The sequence below is a fragment of the Mus caroli genome, chromosome 1, assembly GCF_900094665.2.
Source record: "Mus caroli chromosome 1, CAROLI_EIJ_v1.1, whole genome shotgun sequence".
NCBI lineage: Eukaryota > Metazoa > Chordata > Mammalia > Rodentia > Muridae > Mus > Mus caroli.
Genome location: NC_034570.1, coordinates 5986523 through 6008315, shown reverse-complemented (window position 1 = coordinate 6008315; position 21793 = coordinate 5986523). Strand labels below are relative to the sequence as shown.

Below are 21793 nucleotides of genomic sequence, written 5' to 3'. Positions count from 1 at the left end.
AAGACAATGGAGAACACGCTGAACTCAACCTAGAATTATCGTGACCCCAAGACAATGGAGAACACGCTGAACTCAACCTAGAATTATCGTGACCCATTAAAGGCCACAAGTACATACTGCTGACTGCTCTTCAAGGTCTTTTCCAAGAGTGATCTGCAGTCACCTCACAGTGCATATCCACTCTGAAAGGGTAACTATGAGACTATTTGAAAGGTTATTGGACACCATCTGCAAACTGACACCAGTTTCTGGGGACACAAAATGTATTCTACTAGTCAGAGTGGGGCTCCGAAAGATGGTGTAAGAGATAACATTGGCCCTGGAATCTTGGTGTGTCCAATGGAAACATAGATTTATCTTGTATCTTGCCAAATCCCCACAATGGATCCTCATCCTGCCAAAACAGCTATTACAGGAGAAAAGAGCCTTGTAGAAACCTCTGACAAGCTTCAAGGGAGGAGGAAGGGCCACTGACTCATAGCTTGTCAACAGCAATTGTCCATTTGGTTCCTGGCTTACAGCCCTTATAACCAACCACTCTACTCTCACTACCAAAAAAAAAGTACTCTGCCCAAAAAATACTCTTGCTTGTGAGTTCAGAAATCAGTTTCACTATGAAAAAGCTAATGAATCGGGACTGCTGCATCCTATCATATCTGTACTTACGCTTCCTGCTCAACTGGGTGAGAGCCAAAACAATTTTGGGACATGATTATGGATTGCCAAACTCTAACCATGTGGTAACTACTAATTCCATAAGTAACTCCAGATGAGGTATGTTGGGTCGGTGATTATTAGGATAATCCCTGGCGACAAGTATATGGCTCGTGACCCGATAAACATCTCTTCTACCATCAGTGAGAGACACAGAGATCCTATCACCACAGAAATAGCAGTACCTACTGTTCACTGTCATACCATAGGGCTAATGTCTGCACTGCTGTCATAGTATGGTCTAGACACCAGAGCAGCGGTCCTCAACCAACGAGTCTCAACCCCTGTGGGGTTGACCGATCCCATGACAGAGGTCATGTATCAGGTATCCTGTACAGTATATATTTACACTACAATTCATAATAACAGCAAATTAAAGTTATGAAGTAGCAACAGAAATAATTTTCTGGCTGAGGGTCACCACAACATGAAGAACTGTATAAAAGGGTGGCAGCATTAGGAAGGTTGAGAACCACTGCTCTAGAGGGACCAAGATCATGTTGACTCCACAGGCCATCACACTGATCCACCACACTGATGACATTAGCTTAATTGTCCCAGTCAATAAGAAACAGCAAAACACTGTGGACACCTATGCAGATCGTTCCCTAGGGCTTCGCTGCTCAGAGACAGTATGTCCTGTCTCAAGTGAGAGATGACACTGCCTCCACTGAGCCATGAGCAAAACAACCCAGACTTCATGTCTGGGGATGCTATTCTGACCCACTTTCTGAGAAACCCGCAAGGACTGCCAATTTTTATTGACACCTATTCTATAAAAAGGTGCTATAAAGATGAGAGCTGCCCTAGTCCCTGCCTTGTCACACCCCACAGAGATAGAAATGTCGCCGGAGGGAAGGATGGTTTGAGGTGTCTCTGATGAGTGTCAGGAGAGGAGTGAAAGCTGCTGCCCCTAAGCATTTGCCAACAGCTGCTGCCCATTTGGCTCTCGGTTTGGTACCCTGCCTGGGGAGGGTTTGAACAGTTCTCTGTGTACATCCAAGTACTGAAAACAGGAACAGGAAATGAATAGGGCACTATTTGAGTCACTATGTATGTACAACAGCATTTCACTTGATATAGTAAGGGCAAAACTGATTTGTGGCAGGTCTGGATGGCCTAAGTTTATGTGCAGGGATAAGTGTTAGATTACAGGATTTAAACCAAGATGGTCGGATGTTGGAGGTTTTTAATCCATGTACCACACTACCTCGTCAATACATATATACATATTCAGGAATAAATGGAGAAGACTTGTGAAGTTTTTGTTTTCTTTTTTGGTTTGAGACAGGCTTTTTCTATGCTGCCCAGGCTGTTCTTGAACTTCTGAGTTCCAACAGCCCTACCTACCTCAGCCTCCTAAGTAGTCAGGGCTCTCCAGGAGCATGCCACCGTGCCTGTCTTTTGTGAACTTACTTTTAAGTAGTCAAAAATAAGATTAGGAAAAAGTAACATTATTTTTACTAGAAATTCAATTCTTTATTCCATAAAAGCCAAGCAATCGGGCTGGTGAGATGGCTCAGTGGGTAAGAGCACCCGACTGCTCTTCCGAAGGTCCTGAGTTCAAATCCCAGCAACCACATGGTGGCTCACAGTCATCTGTAACGAGATCTGACTCCCTCTTCTGGAGTGTCTGAGGACAGCTACAGTGTACTTACATATAATAAATAAATCTTAAAAAAAAAAAAAGCCAAGCAATCAAATTCTACAGAAGTGTCCTCTGACCACAGAGCAGAATGAAGAGGACTGTCCAAAAAAGGGTGTGGTGGTGGTGGAGGGAGAACAGGAAAAGCTGTTCAGGTCACATGGGACTAGATGGGAAGTTCAATTGTATTAGCTTTTCAAATAACAGTAACAATAATAGCAATAATAGTAATAACAGGAAAGGGGTTTCTCTTCACTCTAGCAGCAGGACTGAAGATCGTCTTGCAGTTGTTCTTGGGGGCAGCTGACCGGCCTTGGCATATGAGACATGGCTCCATTGAGACTAAATCATTAGATGCTAATTCACAGCAGAAAAGGTAAGCTTACTGTCCAGGCATCATTACTACAGGCACATCCAACAAGACAGACAGAAATGGGTCAGGAAAGAAGAACTGTCGGAGACCAGCCAGGTCTGAGGAGGGACAACGGATACAGCAGCGGAACACAGCAGCTCTCACCTGGGAGCGATGCTACGACAGCTGAAGACGTTTCTAGTGGTCTATACTCTGGGGGTGGGGGTGGGGGGGTGGAGTGTCAGGAATGTCACAGAGCATCTAATATGCACAGGACTTCCCCACAGCAAAAAATGATCTGATCCAGTGTCAGTGCCAAGGTCATGAAACTAGTGCGGAACGATAATGCTGAGAGACAGCCATTTTTCTTTGGTGATATGGCCCACTGGAGTATGGACAGCCACACATGTGGGCTAAAATGGCGTCTGCGTCCGGTCCACTACAGGGCTAGGGCCTTTCATGGAGGCAGGACACAGGAGTTATGACTGCTTGTTCCCCATGCCATCGCCGGGCGGGCACTGGGATATGTGAAGCCATGGGACCCTGCTCTGGGGGTGGGAAGTGCAGTCTGAGGTCCCTGGGGAACTGCCAGAGTTGGCTCAGTGGTCTCAGGGCCTGTGCATAAGACAGGACGTTAGGTCCTCACAGGAGAGGCTCTTTAGAGGAAGACCTGCTCCACTGTTCCCCATTCACTGCCAGTCCGCTGAGAAGAGGCAGTCCATGGTTTTAAGACAATTATTGTCATGGCGGGAAGTTGATGAATAAAAACTGGACCCCTTTCTCAGGGAGGGCCTGAGGTTAAATACCTTTTGCAGCGAGGAGTGTCTGGGAAGGAGAGTTTAATTGACTAAGCCCTTCAGGCCTTTAGGTACCTCATTAAAATGGAGATCTGCCTGAAGTCAAGTCCTCTACCTGTGGAGGGGCTTGGGGGCGTTGCCCTTACGTGACTGATACCCACAGACATATGGAGTGAAGAGCTATGGCCTCCTGTTAGAGCCTCCATTTAGCACATGTCTATGAGCATGGCAAAATGCCTACCATCCCTAGCAGGCTAAGGTCACCTGTTGGGTCACGAGATTTTAAACCTAGCTCAACCAGAAACCAGGCTGCATCTCATAGTTCCACAACACATTCGTGTTATATTAGAAAGCACTAATTGTACTTAGTGCATTATTAAAGCAAAACAAATCCATGAGTTAGGATGGTGACGTGTTCAGAAGAGTCCTGGAAAAGGTTGGAGGGGAGAGCAAAAGACACTACATATGCATAATATTCTCAATAAAATCATTAAAGATTGTAAAAAGTAGGGTAAAGCAAAAAGATATTTTCAATAAAAGAGAGTAGTTTACCTTTTTATTTATTTTAAAGATTTTTAACCTAGATTATGTACATATGGGTAAAACACTAAAGTAGAATAATGTTCAATTTCTGAAGAACTGTCAGTATATACTATTAATAAAGCGGAGAGACAGAGACAGAGACAGAGACAGAGACAGAGACAGAGAGCCCTATTAAGGCAAGAGATTAAGCCTGAAAGAATTGTGAGTATCTGCAACATGATAGAACTGGGAACTGGTACTTGAGAACAATGATACCCAAAGGTAGGAGCTAAAAGACCCAGGATGATAGCATATAATATATATAACATATAGAATATATAATGCAAAACTAGAAAAGTCTTGGAAGATGACCTAGAAACCTAGATGTGCTCTGATACAGTGAGGACTCTGTAGATACAGCACCTCAGGCAGCATCCAGTGAATACGAAGACACTGAGAAGGTAAGCCACAGACTGGAAGAAAACATCTGCAGAAGCTATCCAGTAAAGGAGCATTGCCTAATATAGTCACAGAGTGCCTAATATGGTCACAGAGTGCCTCCTAATATAGTCACAGTGCCCAAAACCGAGTTTTGTTTTGTTTTGTTTTTTAAAAACCACAATTTAAAAATTGACCAAAGTCCTTAACATACAATCCCATTACATAAGAGTCACATCAGCCAACCAGATTTACCACCAAGTCTCATGACTGCACAACCTGCACAACGTCCATTTCTGGGACGCATATGGTGGGACACATACAAAGTGTCGCCTGACCTCCACATGTATAGTGTGGCACACAACTGCTTCCCCACCAAACACAGAGACAGACAAAGATTATTTAAAAGCAAAGAAGATATACAGGTGGCAAATAAGCACACGAAAGTATGTTCTCCATAACGTATCATCAGAAAGATGTAAATTAAAACAAGAGATTCTAGGGGTACTGCTGGGATACAATGCTTGCCCACCACACTCAAGGCCCTGCACCCAATCCCTACTACAGGTGAGGGGAGGAAGGGAAGGAGGAGAGAGGAGCAGAAGAGAGAAGAGGTAAGAAAGAGATGCATGTCTATTAGAATGGACAGCATCCAGAAAACTTAGACCCTCCAGGGCTCCGAGGAAGGAGCAACCGGAACTCCCATTCTCTACAGGTGGGAGGGAAAACAGTAAAGTCCCCTCAGAAGACACTCTAATGGAGCCTTACAAAACGAAGCCATCGTAGTTTAGAACACTTGCTCTTGTACAGGAGCTGAGCTCCGTTTCTAGCACTTATGCTGGGCTACTAGTAACCACCCATAACTTCAGTTCCAGGACGTCTGAAATCCACCTCTGGCCTCATAGATGCTGCACACACATGTGCACAGACACCACACACAGAGAATAAATCCTTATAATAACAATGATAAAAGCCCTTTTCCCTAGCTGGCAGCATGGAGGCTGCACAATGCCTGATATTAATGTAAAAGACACAACCCAGCAGTCATTTGTCAGAACTCTGGCAGCCTTTCTCAAAAAGTCCAGGAAGCTGAAAATCCCCAGTGGGCAGCACAGTCAAGCTGGCTAAGCATAAAGAGCTAGGATGAAAGCTGGTTCTATACACAAGCTACTCCCTCCGAAGTCCAGCACCTTTGCCTTCAGGGCAGGGTAGAGTTGGCTCCACAACCAAGAGAAAGTCACACACCAGCAGAGGCTCCTGGAGTGTGAAGGCACCTAGGAGCTGAAGATGGTAGACAAGGAGCAAGATGGAGGCCACAAGCTAATACCTTAGGACAGAGGGATTGGGACAGAATCACCAGATGATGAGAACAAAGAATGCTAGATTCATAAACTACCTCATTCAAAACAAACAAAACCTAAAGAAATTAAAATTTACACACACCCACTCCCCCCCCCACACACACACCCACAACCACACCTGTTCATGGATGCCAAAACAGCTTTATTCATAACTGCCCAAAGCTTAGAGGCAGTCATGATATGCTTCGGTGGGTGAACAAATTAACAAACTATGATACATATAGACAGTGGTGCTAATAAGAACAAGCTCTTAAGTCAAAGAGAGACATGGCAATGACCTGAAACACACAGCACTAAGAGAAGCAAGTCTGAAAAGGTTCAATTCTGTGAGATCTCATCTCACTGACATTAGAGTCAAGGCAGAGCTGCAGGACAATAAAAGATCAGAGGCTGTAAGGGCAGCTGGGTGCAAAGAGAAAGGTGGAGCACAGGGTTGAAAAGTATAATCCGTATGATCCAAGCAGGGAAATGCACAACTAAAGCTTGTCCGTAGCATATAATGTACACCAAGAGAGGCCCGAATGCAAACTGTCCACTGTGGGTGATTCAGACAGGTTCATCCTGGGAAGTGGCCGCCATGCTGGGAGATGGTAGCCATGCTGGGAGACGGTAACAATGCAGGGTGCGTGAAACGGGACATCTCTGCACCTACTAGGAAGTCTATTTGACACAGGGAGAGTGAGAGACTTAAAGAAATACAACCCTGTCCTATTTACCTAGAAAACTGGGGGCAGGGGAGGGGAATATTCCTAAGTAGGAAACAAGATGAGTGGCTTCTATACTTATAAACTTCCCAGAAAATTCTAACCCCGAATTGTACGTCTACAGAAGCATATAAGCCCGCACTTATTTACCCACCCCCACCCCCAGGATGCTGGCTCCAAACATACCGAAACATTTCTACATAAACAGAGCAAGTCTTTGTCTCATCTGTAAATTATGTTGGCGCAAAACAGATTTTAAAACCTAACAGGATCCTGATGAAAGATACATAGTAACCTTCTCCCTTTTCCTGGGGCTCACAGGATGAATCAGTTACAACCTTTCCTGTTTTCCCTGCTAACAGTATCCTTCCTCCTATGTCTGTTCCACCCTCTTTGATTTTTTTTTTTCCCCTGTCCTGTAATCACAGAGCTGTCAGTTTTTCCTAAACTTGTTACTATTTTCTTAGAGGCACCTTTATTCACCCTGATTTTTGATAATGAAAGGTGATAATTGTTGGAACTAACAATGAGAAGTCTGCACCTATCAATTTGAGAATGGTTCAAGAGCCTCGGTGGAAGCCATGTGAGCACGCCACTCCCTGCAACTATTTTACTAAGGACAGGGTAGGGAGGAGAAAGGAGTGAGGTATTAAGGGCCCTTTGTATTCCTTACTAGAAGCAGAACTGCCCGATACTAAAGTTCTTCATGGTACACATCCCACTTGATTCAGAACCCACAGGATAACTGTCACAGTGGTGGCAAGGCTGGGCCCCATTCCTCTCAGCCTCCCAAGGTCCCTGTGTCTTGGGTCCCAATTTCAGTGGTGCTGACTGGAAGATTCCAGATAGATTAGCTGAGCGCACATGCGCACACACCCACACCCCTATATGAAGCACACAAATTCAACAATTACCAGAGAAGACTTCAACCTGCTATCTCTGCTTCCATTCTAATCCCACCTCTACTGCTCTCCTCCAACGTAGCTAGTGGCTAAATCTGAGATACAGTCAGACGGTCCAGACAATCTAGTCACCAGAGCCTGTAACTGCTTCCTCAGTTTCCCAGACCATCACTCCATCACCCTCTTCATTATATACACCACTAAACCCTCCCTCAAAACAGATTTCCTTGCATGGTGCTTTCTGTGTGCTGAGGATGTCTCATTGGTCTGTGCCTCTGCTGTTATTTGTAACACTCTTAACAAAGGCATCTCAAAAACAAGGAGCATTTGGATAAACACAAGTGCTTACGTGGTACAATAAAGGAAATTTTACTCTAAAACCAAGTTTTGCTTTCAAAATTTCTCCTGAAATGAAGCTTTATTGGTTAACACATTAGAGGCTATTCCCTAAAGCACACTAATTATAATCAGTTACATATCTAAATTATAAAACGTAATGAAATCACAGTACATGATTCTAGTCCTGACCTAATAACTATACCACTAGCAAAAGCAACACATAAAATTTTAACTTAAAAGTTGTAAAATGTCTAAAATCAAGATCTTTATACATAGTTTTCCCTAGTAACTCTCTTCTGTAACTGCAAGCTTTGTTCTAGGAATGGTAGAAGAAATTCAGAGCTATGTCTGGCTACATACTTAAATACAAGGACAAGGTCAGGATAATGTATACCCAAACACAGAAGAAAAAAAAGCTCAGTTTGGTAAGCAACAGAAAAATGGATAAACATTGAATGGCAGCAGTGTTTGATGTTCTGTAACAAAGAGATAAATTCTTACTCAGGCTGGCCTTAAACTTCTGATCTTCCTATCTCAGATTCTTGAATAAAGTTTTCAATCAAGTTTATATCTGAAAGCATCACAAGTAAAATAAAATACATGCCTCAATTGAATATGTATATAGAGACATTTTTAATGTAATTATTAAAAAAAAACTTTGTTAAACCAAAAGTTGTATCAAACAAAAAGCGTAAGCTTCATTAATACCTCCCATGAAATGAACACTCTGGGATGTATATTTTCCACGCATACAAGAAAACAAAGGAAGAAAGAGGTATGAACATATTTTAAGATTAAATACAATGAGGCCAGGCATGGTGTGCCTGTAATCTCAGCACTCAAAGAGGCAGAAGCAGGACTATAACTTCAAGGCCAGCCTAGACTACACAGAGAGACTATATCTGAGGGTGGGGAGAAGACAGACACAGAGAGAAATTACATCGTGTGAAGTCAGAGCCAAACAGAAGAAGAGAATGTTCAGTCCCTCTCCAGCTCAGAAAACAAAGTGGAGAAGCAGGACTCCGTGTGCCTGGAGATATAAAACAAAAGACAGTTTAGGAATAATACTCCACAAGAAACCCAAAGCTGCAGAGGCTGCTCTATGCACTTTCTTGCCCTGACACCTTCCTGTGTGAGGCTATTACATATTTCTATAAACATCTGCCTGTCTGTTACGCATCAAGTATACCGCTCTATCTACACCTAGTCCCTTAAAAACCCAGACTCAATGTTTTCTTCTCTCTTTTTACTTCCTACTCAATTTCCCTACCATCTTTCTAAGTTCCTACTTTCAAAACAAGCTGTGACTCTTTAATGATCTGAAGGTCTACTAGAACTTGAGTTCACATCTACTTAAAAATCAGACACTTGGGCCGTGTGTTCCTCTTAAAAGTAACTGGAAAAACGTAAAGACTTGAGTATGGGGCTTCTGTATGTGTAGTTCATGTGCTTCTGTTTAGATACAGTAACAGATGACTTCAATCACAAAGCAAGGGGGACTGACTAACATCTGAGAACTCTGAGAAAGGCAAGGCAACTGCCACTAACCTCACCCATCATGTGGGTGGGTGCAGCGGCATGGAAGCGCTGGGGTGGAGATGCATGGTAAGCGCTCTTCTTCTGTAGCAGAGATTTTCAGCACAAACGCAATAGCTCATAGGTCAGTTTGTCAAAAATGCCTGCCGACAGTGGAGAAAGCAGCCAAGTCATTAATAAGAACAGGACTGTCACAAAGCAATGGATACAATCTAAGGGTTTTACACAGCCACTGGAAGCCTACTTTATTTTCTATTTGAAAGTCTAAGTTGGGATCACTGCTTTTATCAATCAATTGTGGGAGATACAGGCTGCAAAGGGGTTTGAGATCACCACACAGGAAGAAGATGAATGTTTGCTTCTCTGAAGACGTGAAAGCCTTCGGTGTGGAACTGAAGGGCTGTACGTGCATTAGAATGGACAAAAGAAGAGGGCTTAACAAGGATGCAGTGGCTTGTTTGGGGGAAAAAACTGGTGAAAAAACTTAGCTATTTGTCTGTTGAGTGGAAAGTATGGGGGAATTAAACTCTACCTCAAAGTTTTATTCCTGGGCAACCAGGAGAAAGAGCTGAAAGTAGAGGGAACCGGCAAGTAAGCAAAATGCTGGTGCATTCGGTTAATTATTAGTTGTACTGCAAATATCTGTGCAAAGCTACACAGCCAACATCTTCTTGGACCAAGCCCTGTTTCTAGGCACTAGGGATTCCACAGGGAACACAGGAGGAAGCACCCTTAGCCACATGGAACCTCTAGCGGCAGAAAGCAGATGAGTAATTATACCAACTAAGTATATATTATAGGAAGTATGGGGTTGTACGCAAGTTTAAATAATAAGGAAACATCTGAACAAATATCCAGGGGTGAGGGCATGAGCAATGCACAGCGCCAGGAAGTCAGCAACTTACACACCAGTATCTCAAAATAATTTTACTCTGAAAGGCGTTTGAAGTTACCAGATGCCTTGCCACATAACCTATCCATTCACATTTCAGGGCTAGCGTTCCCGGCACCCCCTCCTGACTGTATCCTACCCAATCAAGAAAACTTCACTAGGAACTCAGTGATAAGAAGCTGTACACGGTCGATTTATTTATGTTGTTCATACCTTCTGCACACAGAAAAAAGAGCTGCATTTGGAAAACAAAAGCAAAGCACTGCTGGGACATGTTTGCACAAAGCTTAAGACAACCATCTTGTTCTCAAAGCAATAATTGATGCAGCAGCTTCCAGACTGTGATTTAAATCAAAGGTGCTGAAGAATGATGATGAATCATGCAATTAAACTACGAAGCAGGATGCTGCTGAGTGAAGAAACTCCCAGCACCATAAAACAACTGTCAAAAATAAAAACAGTAACTCCCATAGTCCTCTGCTTTTAAAATGTGTTGATCAGCAGAGCTGGGTTCTAAGCTCTGCCATGCATCGTATCAGTTCTGGGTCTTTAGATACATCCTCATCTGCAAAGACCAGGAGGACTGGCTTTTCAGATTTTATTTATTTATTTATTTATTTATTTGCCAATTTTTGAGACAAGGTCTAGCCTTCTAGTAACTATGAAGCCCAGTCTGGCCTTGGACTTTCAGCAATCCTCCTGCCTCTGGCTCCTGCCTGCAGAAGTTAAAAGCATGCATGGGCTTATGACCACATCCAGATTCCATGTCTCTTTCGAACCTGTTTCTATGTGGCAAGCTACTGCTCAGATGACATCTGCTTACCTATTTTGAAGGCTGGTTGATGCACTTTTGCAAAAGTATTGTACAAAATAAGCACTCACCCCAAACAGCACAACTTTTCCAAAAAAGAATTGCTTTTAAAGAAATCTATCCCAACTCTCAAAACAAGGTTACACGCACCCTAAAAAAATATTTTCTTTTATCCTTCCTTTAATCTTCAAAACTAAGATTTATGAGTTCGCGGGTGTAATTCATGGGCAGAGCATGTGCTGGGGGTGGATAGGTGTTTCCAGCCCAAGCACCAACAGAAGAAAAAGAGATGCTTGTAACGTTTAGGGAAGAACTGGTTTGGAATAAAGCGATGATCAGCTCAGAGCACCCTTAATACTAGAGAGAAGAGCCTTTGGGACTCAGTTCACAAACTGTCTCAAAGGAATCTCTCAAGCATTTCTGACAACAGCTCTAGGAGACTCGATTCCCAGAAATGACAACCTTAGAGATTCATGCTCATCAGAAAACAGAGAAAATATCCAACGTTCGTTGCCAAGCACTAGGATTAACCCAATCTTTACAACAATCCCAGCACCATCGTTTTACATGCGTGAATTCCATGGCGCAAACAAGCTGAGCAAACTGCTCAAGTTTTTCGGTTAATAAGTTACACCAAGAGCTCAAGCATTCCAACTTACAAGCCGCTCGCTAATCTCCAAGTCATGCTCCCTCCTGGAACCCTGGCGCCCTCTTAACAGTCCGTATTAATCGCACCTTTCCGTTCCGGCAGGCAACCGAAGTCTACGTCCAGAACCAAGCACCATCCATGTATTTTAAGGGACATTAAATACTGCACACTACCTGAGGTTTCCAAGGGTGCGCGTGCGGAACCACTCAAGCCCCCTCCCTCCGGAGCTAGTGCGGTGGCCAGCGCCGCAGCTCCAGCGGGACGGGTGAGTGGTCTGCGTCCTGTCCCGCGAGAGCCCACCTGGTTCCCACCGCGCTTCGAGGCGTGCGCGCTTACCTTCGGGAACCCTGCCCTTGCGCGTGGCAAGCTGGAAGCGCCACTCCGCGGCGCCACCCGATCTCAGCGGGCTTCTCCACCCACCTGCCCCTAGGGCGCCTGCCTGAGGGCACCCCGCCCGCATCGGCGTCCCGCCCACATCCGTGGCCGCCTCCCCACCCTCCACCCCAACCCTCCCCGCGCCAGTCACCTGGCGCCTGACAAAGGTTCCGCAGACCGCATCCAGGGAGGTCCTAAGTAAATAAAGCCTGAGTGGGGGTTGAACCTGGGAATGTGGGGGAGGACACAGGGAGAGGGGAAAAGAAGAAAGTGAAGAAAACGGCTTGGGATGGCAAAGACCAGCACTCTCCCAGATCCAGCTAAGGAGAGCTTTGACAAGGCACATTCCGCTACTTCAGCAGGGTAGGAGTCGTACACGAATTCAGTGTTCCACGTGCAAAGAGTCTCTGGGAATACTATTCGGAGAGGCAAAGAACATAATTCCGGTGCTAACCTCCATCTCAGGCCCTCCCCATTCCTTTTAAAAATGATAAGAAGGGCATGGTGTCCGCACTTACTCTGCAACCAGCACTTGAGAGGCCAAAGTAGGCCTGGCTACACTGTAAAGCCAAACCGGACGACGTGTGACTCTGCCAATAGACAGTAAGACAGATTGATAGATAGATGTTGGTGGATAGATAAAGTGGGCACTAGAGGGGCAGACAAAGGGATCAGATTCACGTCATCCTCTGCAATATTGCCAGTTCAATATTGTCACACTGGGCTACTTGAGACTCTGGAGAGCAAGGGTAAGGTTAGGGAGAGAAAGTAAAGGCGGGAGTGATGAAGGGAGAGCAGGATGGAATTATGGGCACTGACCACAGGTAAGAATTCTCACCCCCAGCTTAAATTATAACCATTCCTCCACTCTTAGCCGCATTTTAGGAGAGCAGAGCTGTCAAATCCAGGCAGTGTTTGGCAGAGTTAAATAAAACCTATCTTGGACTAAGGTCCTGTACCAGGCAACAGCAGTCTGGACTAAAAATCAGGCTGTACTCACTGAAGTCCCATGGGGCTAAAATTATATCACTTTTTTGGACGGGAGAATGAAAAATACAGAAATATCATGAATAGCCCAATAATTCTTCCATCATTTAAATCTTTAGCTGTTATTTTTAAAAACAACCTTAAGTAATCTGTCCTTAACCAAGTGGTTACTTTTCTATTGTCTGGTTTCTCTCTCCCCACCACAGGAGGAAAGCAAAACCACAAATAAGGAACCCCACTCTCTGTGAATCCCTTTCTTCCATTCTGCTCTGTCCATAAAGCCAGTGTCTTTTTTGTTGTTGTTGTTTTGTTTTGTTTTTTTGAGACAGGGTTTCTCTGTGTAGCCCTGGCTGTCCTGGAACTCACTCTGTAGACCAGGCTGGGCTCAAACTCAGAAATCTGCCTGCCTCTGCCTCCCAAGTTCTGAGATTAAAGGCTTGTGCCACCACTGCCCGGCCAAGCCAGTGTCTTTATGGAGAAAGTGGCTTAATTCTACAACAGCCCAGTAAGATCTGTAAGTCTTTTACTTTTCACTCCTGGGGACAGAACCTAGACCCTCATACAAGCAAGATGAGCTTTCTAGCATCAAACGAGAGCCAGGTGCTCCCTCCCAAATGCAATTTTCTTTTTATGGCTGCAGGAATGTCCACACTGCTGCTTCATGGTTTGTGATTAGGTGTGTGGATAAAAGGAAGCAAGAGTACCTGAGGGTTTTTTTTTTTTTTTAACTACAAAAACATCTATCTGCATTTGATGGACAGCAAGTGAATAAAGGCAGGGAAACACAAGGTTCACTTTACCAGAGAGAGAGAGAGAGAGAAACAGGTGCACAATGACCTGTACTGCAAGAACTTGAGAAATGAATGCCCAGAGGTTAGTCCGCCCGCCCTGTCCCACAGGGAAGTCACAAAATATAACATCCTCAATTTGCATATGAGTCAAATGAAGGTGGCCTCCTAATCTCTAAATGCCCTTCCAGAGTTTGTCTACTCTGGAAAGCTAGAAGGGCTGGCCCATCAGTGTTCATAAAATAAGTGAGGCTTAAAATCAGAACGGGATCAAGCAGCTTCTAGGGGATCAAACTCAGGTCATTTGGCTTGACAGCAAGTGCCTTAATCTAAGCCATTTTACCAGCCTATAATTTTATGCTTAAAGGTTTTACAGGAGCTGGGGATATGGCTCAGTAGTTAAAGAGCACTTGCTGCTCTTCCAGAGGATCTGAGTTCAGTTCCAGCACCCTCAGTTGCTGGCTCACAACCCCCAGGACCTCTAGTCCTAGGAGATCTCACGCCATCTTCTGGCCTCCGAGGAAACCTGCTCACACATGACAAACAGTACAAAAGGTACAAAACTGGAACGAATATATAAATTTACTATTTCAATATCTGGAAAATACACTGTGAACTAAAAGAAGAAAGGATTAAGGATGATTTCATTTCAAAAATTTTAAAGATGGACTTTGTTTACTGTTACAGAGGTGTTGGGACCTGGGAGAATGGGGAGGGTGAGTGAGATGCAGTACTCATCTTTATTCAGAGCATCCAACAGTTTATATTCTGAGGGTTAAGAGGAGTCATGTAGAGGGGCGTGGTGGTGCACGCCTTTAATCCCAGCACTCGGGAGGCAGAGGCAGGCAGATATCTGAGTTCGAGGCCAGCCTGGTCTACAAAGTGAGTTCCAGGACAGCCAGGGCTATACAGAGAAACACTGTCTCAAAAACAAACAAACAAACAAACAAACAAAAAGAGGAGTCATGTGAGTAAAGTGGGCAACTGCAAGGACACGTCGTATGTGGTATGTGGCAAAAGCAGTAACCGTGGTTCTCAACCTATGGACTGTGACCCCTTTAGGGTCCAACAACCTTTTCTCAGAGTCACCTAAGACCATTAGAAGCCACAGGTATTTACCTTACCATTCACAAAAGTAGGAAAATTACAGTTATGAAGTAGTGATGAAAATAGTTTTGATTGGGGCTTACTAACACCATGAAGAACTGTATTAAAGGGTCGCTGCAGTAGGATGATTGAGAGACACTGCTGTAGTCAGCTGTGATGAATGCTGTGAAGTAAACTCTCCTATCAGCTACACCTTGGAGAGCACAAAAGCACATTCTAAGAGTAGTTCTGTGTTTCTGAAGAAACTGAGGTCATGAGACTCCTGGCTTGTTTTCTTGGAGTTTTCTCATAAGCACTCAGAATTTTCCTCACAGGAATCCATTCTTGGAACATGTTTTGACATACTTAATAAAGAGATTATTTTAAATGGCTTAAAAATAGGCTGTGTGTGGTAATCAATGCCAGTAATCTCTGCAACTCAGGAGGCAGAGGCAGGAGGATTGACATGAGGTGAAGACCAGACTGATCTACATAGTGAGCTGCAGCCAGGGCAAGAGAGTAAGACTGTCAAAAATAAAATAAAAGAATGTGCATTTATTAAGTTCTATTTAAGTAATCACAACATTAGCGATGTGCTAGCACACTGAGAACTGTTTGGCCTGCAGGATAAGAAAATACATAAAAGTACCTTGATGTTTTGCACCCAGGCATCTTAGCTAGGGACCTGGAATGGGTCTCAAAGCTCTTGGCAATGAAAAAGGTAAGGTTGGTAGTTAAGAACCGCTCCAAGGCTACATAAGAGCCTGTCTCTGACAAACAAATTAGTATATGCAGAAGTTTATAAAGATGCTAAGAAATTCAGAAAATAACTAAGAAATTAATTTTGGACGGTGCTACAGAACTTGATATCTTGAAACTTGGTTATAAAGAGTGGAATCCAGACTCTATTCTGCCTTCACCTACAGTAGCCACATGAAGGAAGTATCAACAACAGAAAATTTGTCTTCCTAAAGGAAATGAAGCTAGTGGATAAAGGAGAGAGAGAGGCAGGCTGCGTAGAAGTCAATGGTTAGCACCCCTTTCTTAGCAAACCTGAGGCCCTGAGCCCAACCACAGGCACCCAAAAAGGAAACAAAACAAAACAAAACAAACCCAAAACAAAAAAACACCCAACAAAACACACAAACAAACAAAAACCTTTCTAATAAATTAATTTGTGAACTACTGTTACAGAAATCACCAATGGCTACTTATACCATAAAAGGACAGCTAACTGAAAACATCTGCTTCCTAATCAGATAAAACATTAGTTATAAATACTCTTTCAAAACATTTAAATCAAAATCTCACTGAATCTCTAGATTTATCTTCCACTTTATAGCGTCACAAGTGAAAGCTAAAAGACATAGGGACATGAGCGGAACAAGTTGGTGGGAAATCCTCCGGTGACACGACCTTGTATCTTCCCTATGAAATGGTAAGGTATGAGGAAAGGCAGTGAACTGGATAAAAGACTTTAAAAGGCCATTGCTTGTATTATTAGAAAGAGCTACTGCTTGTATTACCCAGTTTTACTTGGACATTGATCAGACTTAAAAAACGGGAAAAAATATGAGGCAGTTGGAGAAACTTGAACATGACCGGATATCTCTCAGTAGCATAAGGAAGAAGTGACTTTCTGAACATGGCACTATGTCTTTAAGAGTCTAGAATGTAGAAATGATGTATAAGTGTGGGTGAGAAAACAAGTAATGTCTGGATTATTCAAAATATAGTCACATAATTTGGAAGGCCCTAAAAGCTCTTCAGGGAATCTGTAGAGGCAAGCCATTTTTTAGTAATTCTAAGATGCTGTTTGCCTTTTTCCATGTGTTACATTTGTACTGATAGTAAAAGAATAAGAATTCTGGCTCCCTGGCAAGAGTCAGGCAGTAGGACCACTGTATTGGTAGTCACTGCACCCCTTCTTGCTTCATACTTGCCGTGAAAGGGTGGATGCTGGGCCAGAGTGGTGGCTCAGCAGTTCAGAGAACATACTGCTCTACTGGAGGACCATCCAAGTTTGGTTCGCAGCACCTGGATCAAGTGGCTTGCCTCAAACTTCATTTCTAAGGGATCCGATACCTTCTTCTTCCAGCTACTTGGAACTCCTGCACATACTCACAAGCAAGCATGTATGCACACACACATGCACACACAAGATATAAAATCTGGCTATTAGCCAAAAAGGTACAGAATACCCAGGATACAATCCACAGAACTTGAGAAGGTTAACAAGCAGAAGGGCTCAAGTGAGGATGCTTCAATCCCACTTGGGAGGAAGAAGAAAACAATCACAGGAGCCAGAGGGAGGGAGGGACCTGGGTGGGAGAGGGGAAGGAGATGGGAAAAGGGGAAAATGATCGGGTATGGTGCAGGGAGGAGGGACAGGAGAGAAGTCCTGAAGTCTAGCTGAATGAATGGAAATATGCAACCTCGAGGGATGGGAGGTGAGGCGTGGGGGGGGGAGGGGGGGTCTAGAAAGTACCTGGGAGGTGAGAGACTCTCAGGACTCAAAAGGAAGGACATCAGATGAAATTCTCAACACTGGGAGGAAGAGGGAGCTGGTAGAATCCACCTCCAGTAGAAAGACATCAAGTGGAGGGATGGGGTTGCCATCCCACAGCCAAAAACTCTGACCCAGAATTGTTCCTGTTGAAAAGAACTGCAGGGACAAAAACGGAAGAGACTGGGAGAAAGGCAGCCCAGTAGCTGGCCCAGCTTGGGATCCATCTCAAGGGGAGGCTCCAAGGCCCGGCACTATTACTGATGCTATGGTGTGGTTACAGAGAGAGATTAGTCTTTTTTAAAGGCAGACTGTGGGCCCAAAGCTCAGTGGCTTGGCGCTTGCCTGATGTGTATGAGGCCCTGATTTCAATCCTTAGCAGCACTATCTTAACAAGAAAAATAGAAGGTTGCTCATAGAGCAGTGTTAAATATTAATTTTTAATCTGGATCTTAATTTTCTGTATGAAGAAATAGGGCATTTACACAAAACACTTCTGCTAAACCCTGAAGTCTAATGACTGCAGCCAAGCCCTCACGTGACTGTGGGTAGGCTGCACTGACTACTCTAGCCTACAACCAAACCCAGGTTTACTTGAAAGGAGGACTGGCAGATGACGGCATTTGCCAACTTGGGTATTTGGCAAGTATTTTCTTGAAAATGAACAAATGAAGTCTGTCACATCAAGGAAAATAACTTAATGTGTTTGTTGGCAATGGCAGGTAATAAATGAGCTTACAAGCAAATCTTAGTGTTGTGGAAAACCTGTTCCGCCACCATGAACCTATCTCTCCACTCCTTACACCTCACCAAGAGAAGTTTATTGATACACTCAGTGATATTAACTCCGTGTTTTTAAAATATTTTCAATGAAAGTATTAGATAGATCTGCATAGGGCTGGTGAGATGGCTCAGCGGTTAAGAGCACTGACTTCTCTTCCAGAGGTCCTGAGTTCAAATCCCAGCAACCACATGGTGGCTCACAACCATCTATACTGGGATCTGATGCCCTCTTCTGGAGTGTCTGAAGACAGCTACAGTGTANTTACATATAATAAATAAATAAATAAATCTTTTTTTTTAAAGAGAAAGATCTGCATAAATCAATGAACCAATACTTTATGAATGATTAATGCATGAAATTGTAAGACCACAGAGGCATCAAAATCCACTCAAACTACAATGACTTAACAGGTTGGAAAGTGGCCTTCAAAAGGATCAACTCCTGAGACTGTCCCAGATTATCTAAGTGAGTTCTAAATCTAGAGATAAGTGTCCTTCCAAGGGATAGAAAAGGAGAAGACAGAGAAATGCATAGGAAAAGGCCTACGGAGACAGAGGCAGATAACCTCTGAACTCTACAAAGGACCTCTTTATCCAGCAGATCTGTGCACATTTGTGGCTTGAATGAGAATGGCCCCCTGCCATCATGTCTGGATGTTCTGGCTCCAGTTAGTGGACCTGTTTGGGAAGCATTGGGAGGGGTGGCATTGTTGGAGGAGGTGTGTCACTAGGGCTGGACTTTAAGGCCTGCCTGGGGATCAAGGTGCTTACCTCTCAGTTACTGCTCTAACAGCTTGCCTGCCTGCCACCATACTTCCCAAAGGATATTCAAGGACTAACACTCTGAAACTGTAAGTAATGAATGCTTTCTTTTATAAGCTGCCTTGGCCGTGGTGTCTTTTCACAATATAACAATAACTAAGAAAAAATATAATAAACTCAGTGTGAAAGACTAAATATCAGTTGTTTTATGGCACCCAGTTTGGTCCGATTTGTTATTGGTAATACTATAAAAATAACACAACAGTCAGTTTTAATGTGACTGAGCACAAGAGTATTTACATAGATTAATAATTTATGTGGCTTCTAATTTTAAGCAGATACTACTTTTAAGGACGGTGGTGCATATCTGCAATCCTAGCATTTGGGGACAGAAGGAGGAAGCCGAAAACAAGCTTGGATAAGTAGTAAGCTGGTTCCACACTGCAAACTCAAATTCAAAAACTCAAGTAATGGGGCTGAAGAGGTGGCTCCGTGGTGAAGGGCGCTTGCTGCTTTTCAAAGGACTCAAGTTTGGTCCCCACCTGTAACACAAGTCCAGGGATCTAACTCCCTCCTCTGGCACTTACACATAAACAAAATAATTCTTTAAAAAACTAAATTAAAACAACAACATCAAAAAACCTACCATTTACTAAGCCTTGGGAAAATACCTACAATTTTATTAAAAACTTTAAAAATCGTCCCGCTTTACCAATTCTACATCTTGAGGCATGATCATTTTTATGCTCTCCAGTCAAAACAACATATTGTAGTACTGTAAATACAAAAGCAAGAAGAATTCAGATGTAACTAATAAACACATATTAAAGGGATTTGTAAATGTTAATGGTAACCACTAATTTCTTTTAGCTTTGCAACACAGTTATTTTTCAAAAAAATATAATTTATATTAACAAGTCATGAGACATTTTTTCCTTTTTGTAGATTTCTTATATCTCAACTTTTTTAATGAAAAAATTCAGACAATATATTTTAATCATGTTTTTCTTCTCTCTCAATTACTCCCACATTCTCCTTACCTACCCAATTTTATGTTCTTTTATTCTCTCTTTAAAACAAAGAAAACACATAACAACACACACACACATACACACACAAAACCCAGAAAAATGAAAATCAGAAGGAAGAAGCAAAAGAGCATTAAGACATAAAAATGTTTTTCAAAGCCTTTCGGTAAGTTGTCCCTCCCATGTTCTGTTCATCCCCTCTCTATTTAATCCTCCTGTTCTTAGTTCCCCCTCGTCTCTCCATAACATTATTCTATTTCCCCTTCCTTGGAAGATTCCCCACTCCACTCCTGACTCTTACTGGCTAATCTTCGTGGCTATTCTAATTGTGACATATGTGTCTAAAGCTTAAACACTAACATCCACACAAAAGAGAAAACATGCAAGGCTTGTCTATATGCATCTGGGCAACCTCATGCAGGAGGATTGTTTCTAGTTCCCTCTATTTACCTACAGATTTCATAATTCATTTTTGTTAACAACTAAATTACATCCTACTGTGGATGCACCATTTCACTCTCCATTCATCAGCTGATGGCCATCCTGGCTGTTCCCAGTTTCTGGCCATTATTTATTTATATGGAGGCCAGAGGACAACATGCAGGAGTTTGTTCTTTCATTCTATCATGTGGGTCTCTGGGATGGAACTCAGGTCATAAGATTTGGCGGCAAGCATCTTTCCTGACTACCCATCTTGCTGGCCTAGTTAGTGGTTTTATATAAATCTAAGTCCTTTGAGTCTGTGAGAGCAAAATGTTTGAGAACCACAGATGCATATGACCAGTAAAAGAAGACAAATGAGGCCTGTACAGTCAGAAAGTGATTAGCCAGGGTTCTCTATAAGATCAGAACCAATGGGATGAAAATGTGTAGATAGCAACAGACTCCTGCGGGGGAGGCTGAGTCTGGCAGGTGCTCTGTGCTTGGGGCTGGTGTCTCAGCAACAGAAGAAGTTCCACGGTAGCCAGCTCTCTCGGGACACCAATAGCCTGGTTCAGTCCCCAAGGCTGGGTGCCTCAGCAGTCCCAACCTGGTGCTGAAAACCTGGAAGATTCCTGAGGGCCACTGATCCATTATCCATGATGGAAGCCTGCGAATGCTGGTTCTGATAGCAGCCAAAGAAGCAGCAGCAACAGGGTGGATCAAGTCAAGCCAGTGAAAGGGGGGGGGGTCATCTTCTCTATGGGCTGCTCCTACAAGGTGTCACCAACATCCCACAATCAGATAGGACTATCAGGACAGTTCTCAGGGTGAGGATCCTTACTCAAGTGACTCTAATTTGTGGCAAGTTGACATTAAAACCAACCATGATAGAAAAGAACAAGTGGCTAAAATCTCTGCTCTTCTGAAGTAAGCATTTCATTTTCAAGGATGGAAAGACATGAAAAGATCCTTTCATGAGAATATAAAATGCCTAGAAGCAGCTATGCAAATGCAAACATTAGGGACAACCAAGCCATCAAAAACACATGCATCTTTCATGTGTCTTTTGGAAATCTGTCATTTAGAATTATTTTTGGACACTACACTATTCTCTTTATTCCTTGTGCTCCAAGTAAATTATGTCTTTATATCAATACTAATAACAAATTTCAACTCTCCTCTGAGTCTTCATCTATACTCACACACACACACACACACACACACAGAGAGAGAGAGAGAGAGAGAGAGCACCTGTACAAGCTATAGATTGACATCTAGTTCCTTCTCTAATTGTTTTCAACCTTGTGTTTTGAGACATAGTCTCTCACTTAATCTCCATCTCACTGACTGACTAAACTGGCTAGCCAGTGAATTCTGATGATCCTGCCCTCCT

At 43.3% G+C, this 21793-nt stretch overlaps 1 protein-coding gene and 1 pseudogene across 5 annotated transcripts in view; one reads left to right on the top strand and one right to left on the bottom strand.

Moving 5' to 3' along the window:
- LOC110292472 (serine/threonine-protein kinase Sgk3) overlaps positions 1-21793 on the bottom strand; it is a 107203-nt gene that overhangs the window by 43132 nt on the left and 42278 nt on the right. The window contains exon 1 of one of the 5 annotated variants that reach the window (XM_029476233.1): positions 11999-12103. The exons of 3 other annotated variants lie outside the window; for them this stretch is intronic. The gene's annotated coding sequence lies outside the window, so the exon portion shown is untranslated. One more of the 5 variants, XM_029476244.1, reaches the window with a different exon arrangement.
- Positions 5477-5832, top strand: LOC110311874 (annotated as a pseudogene).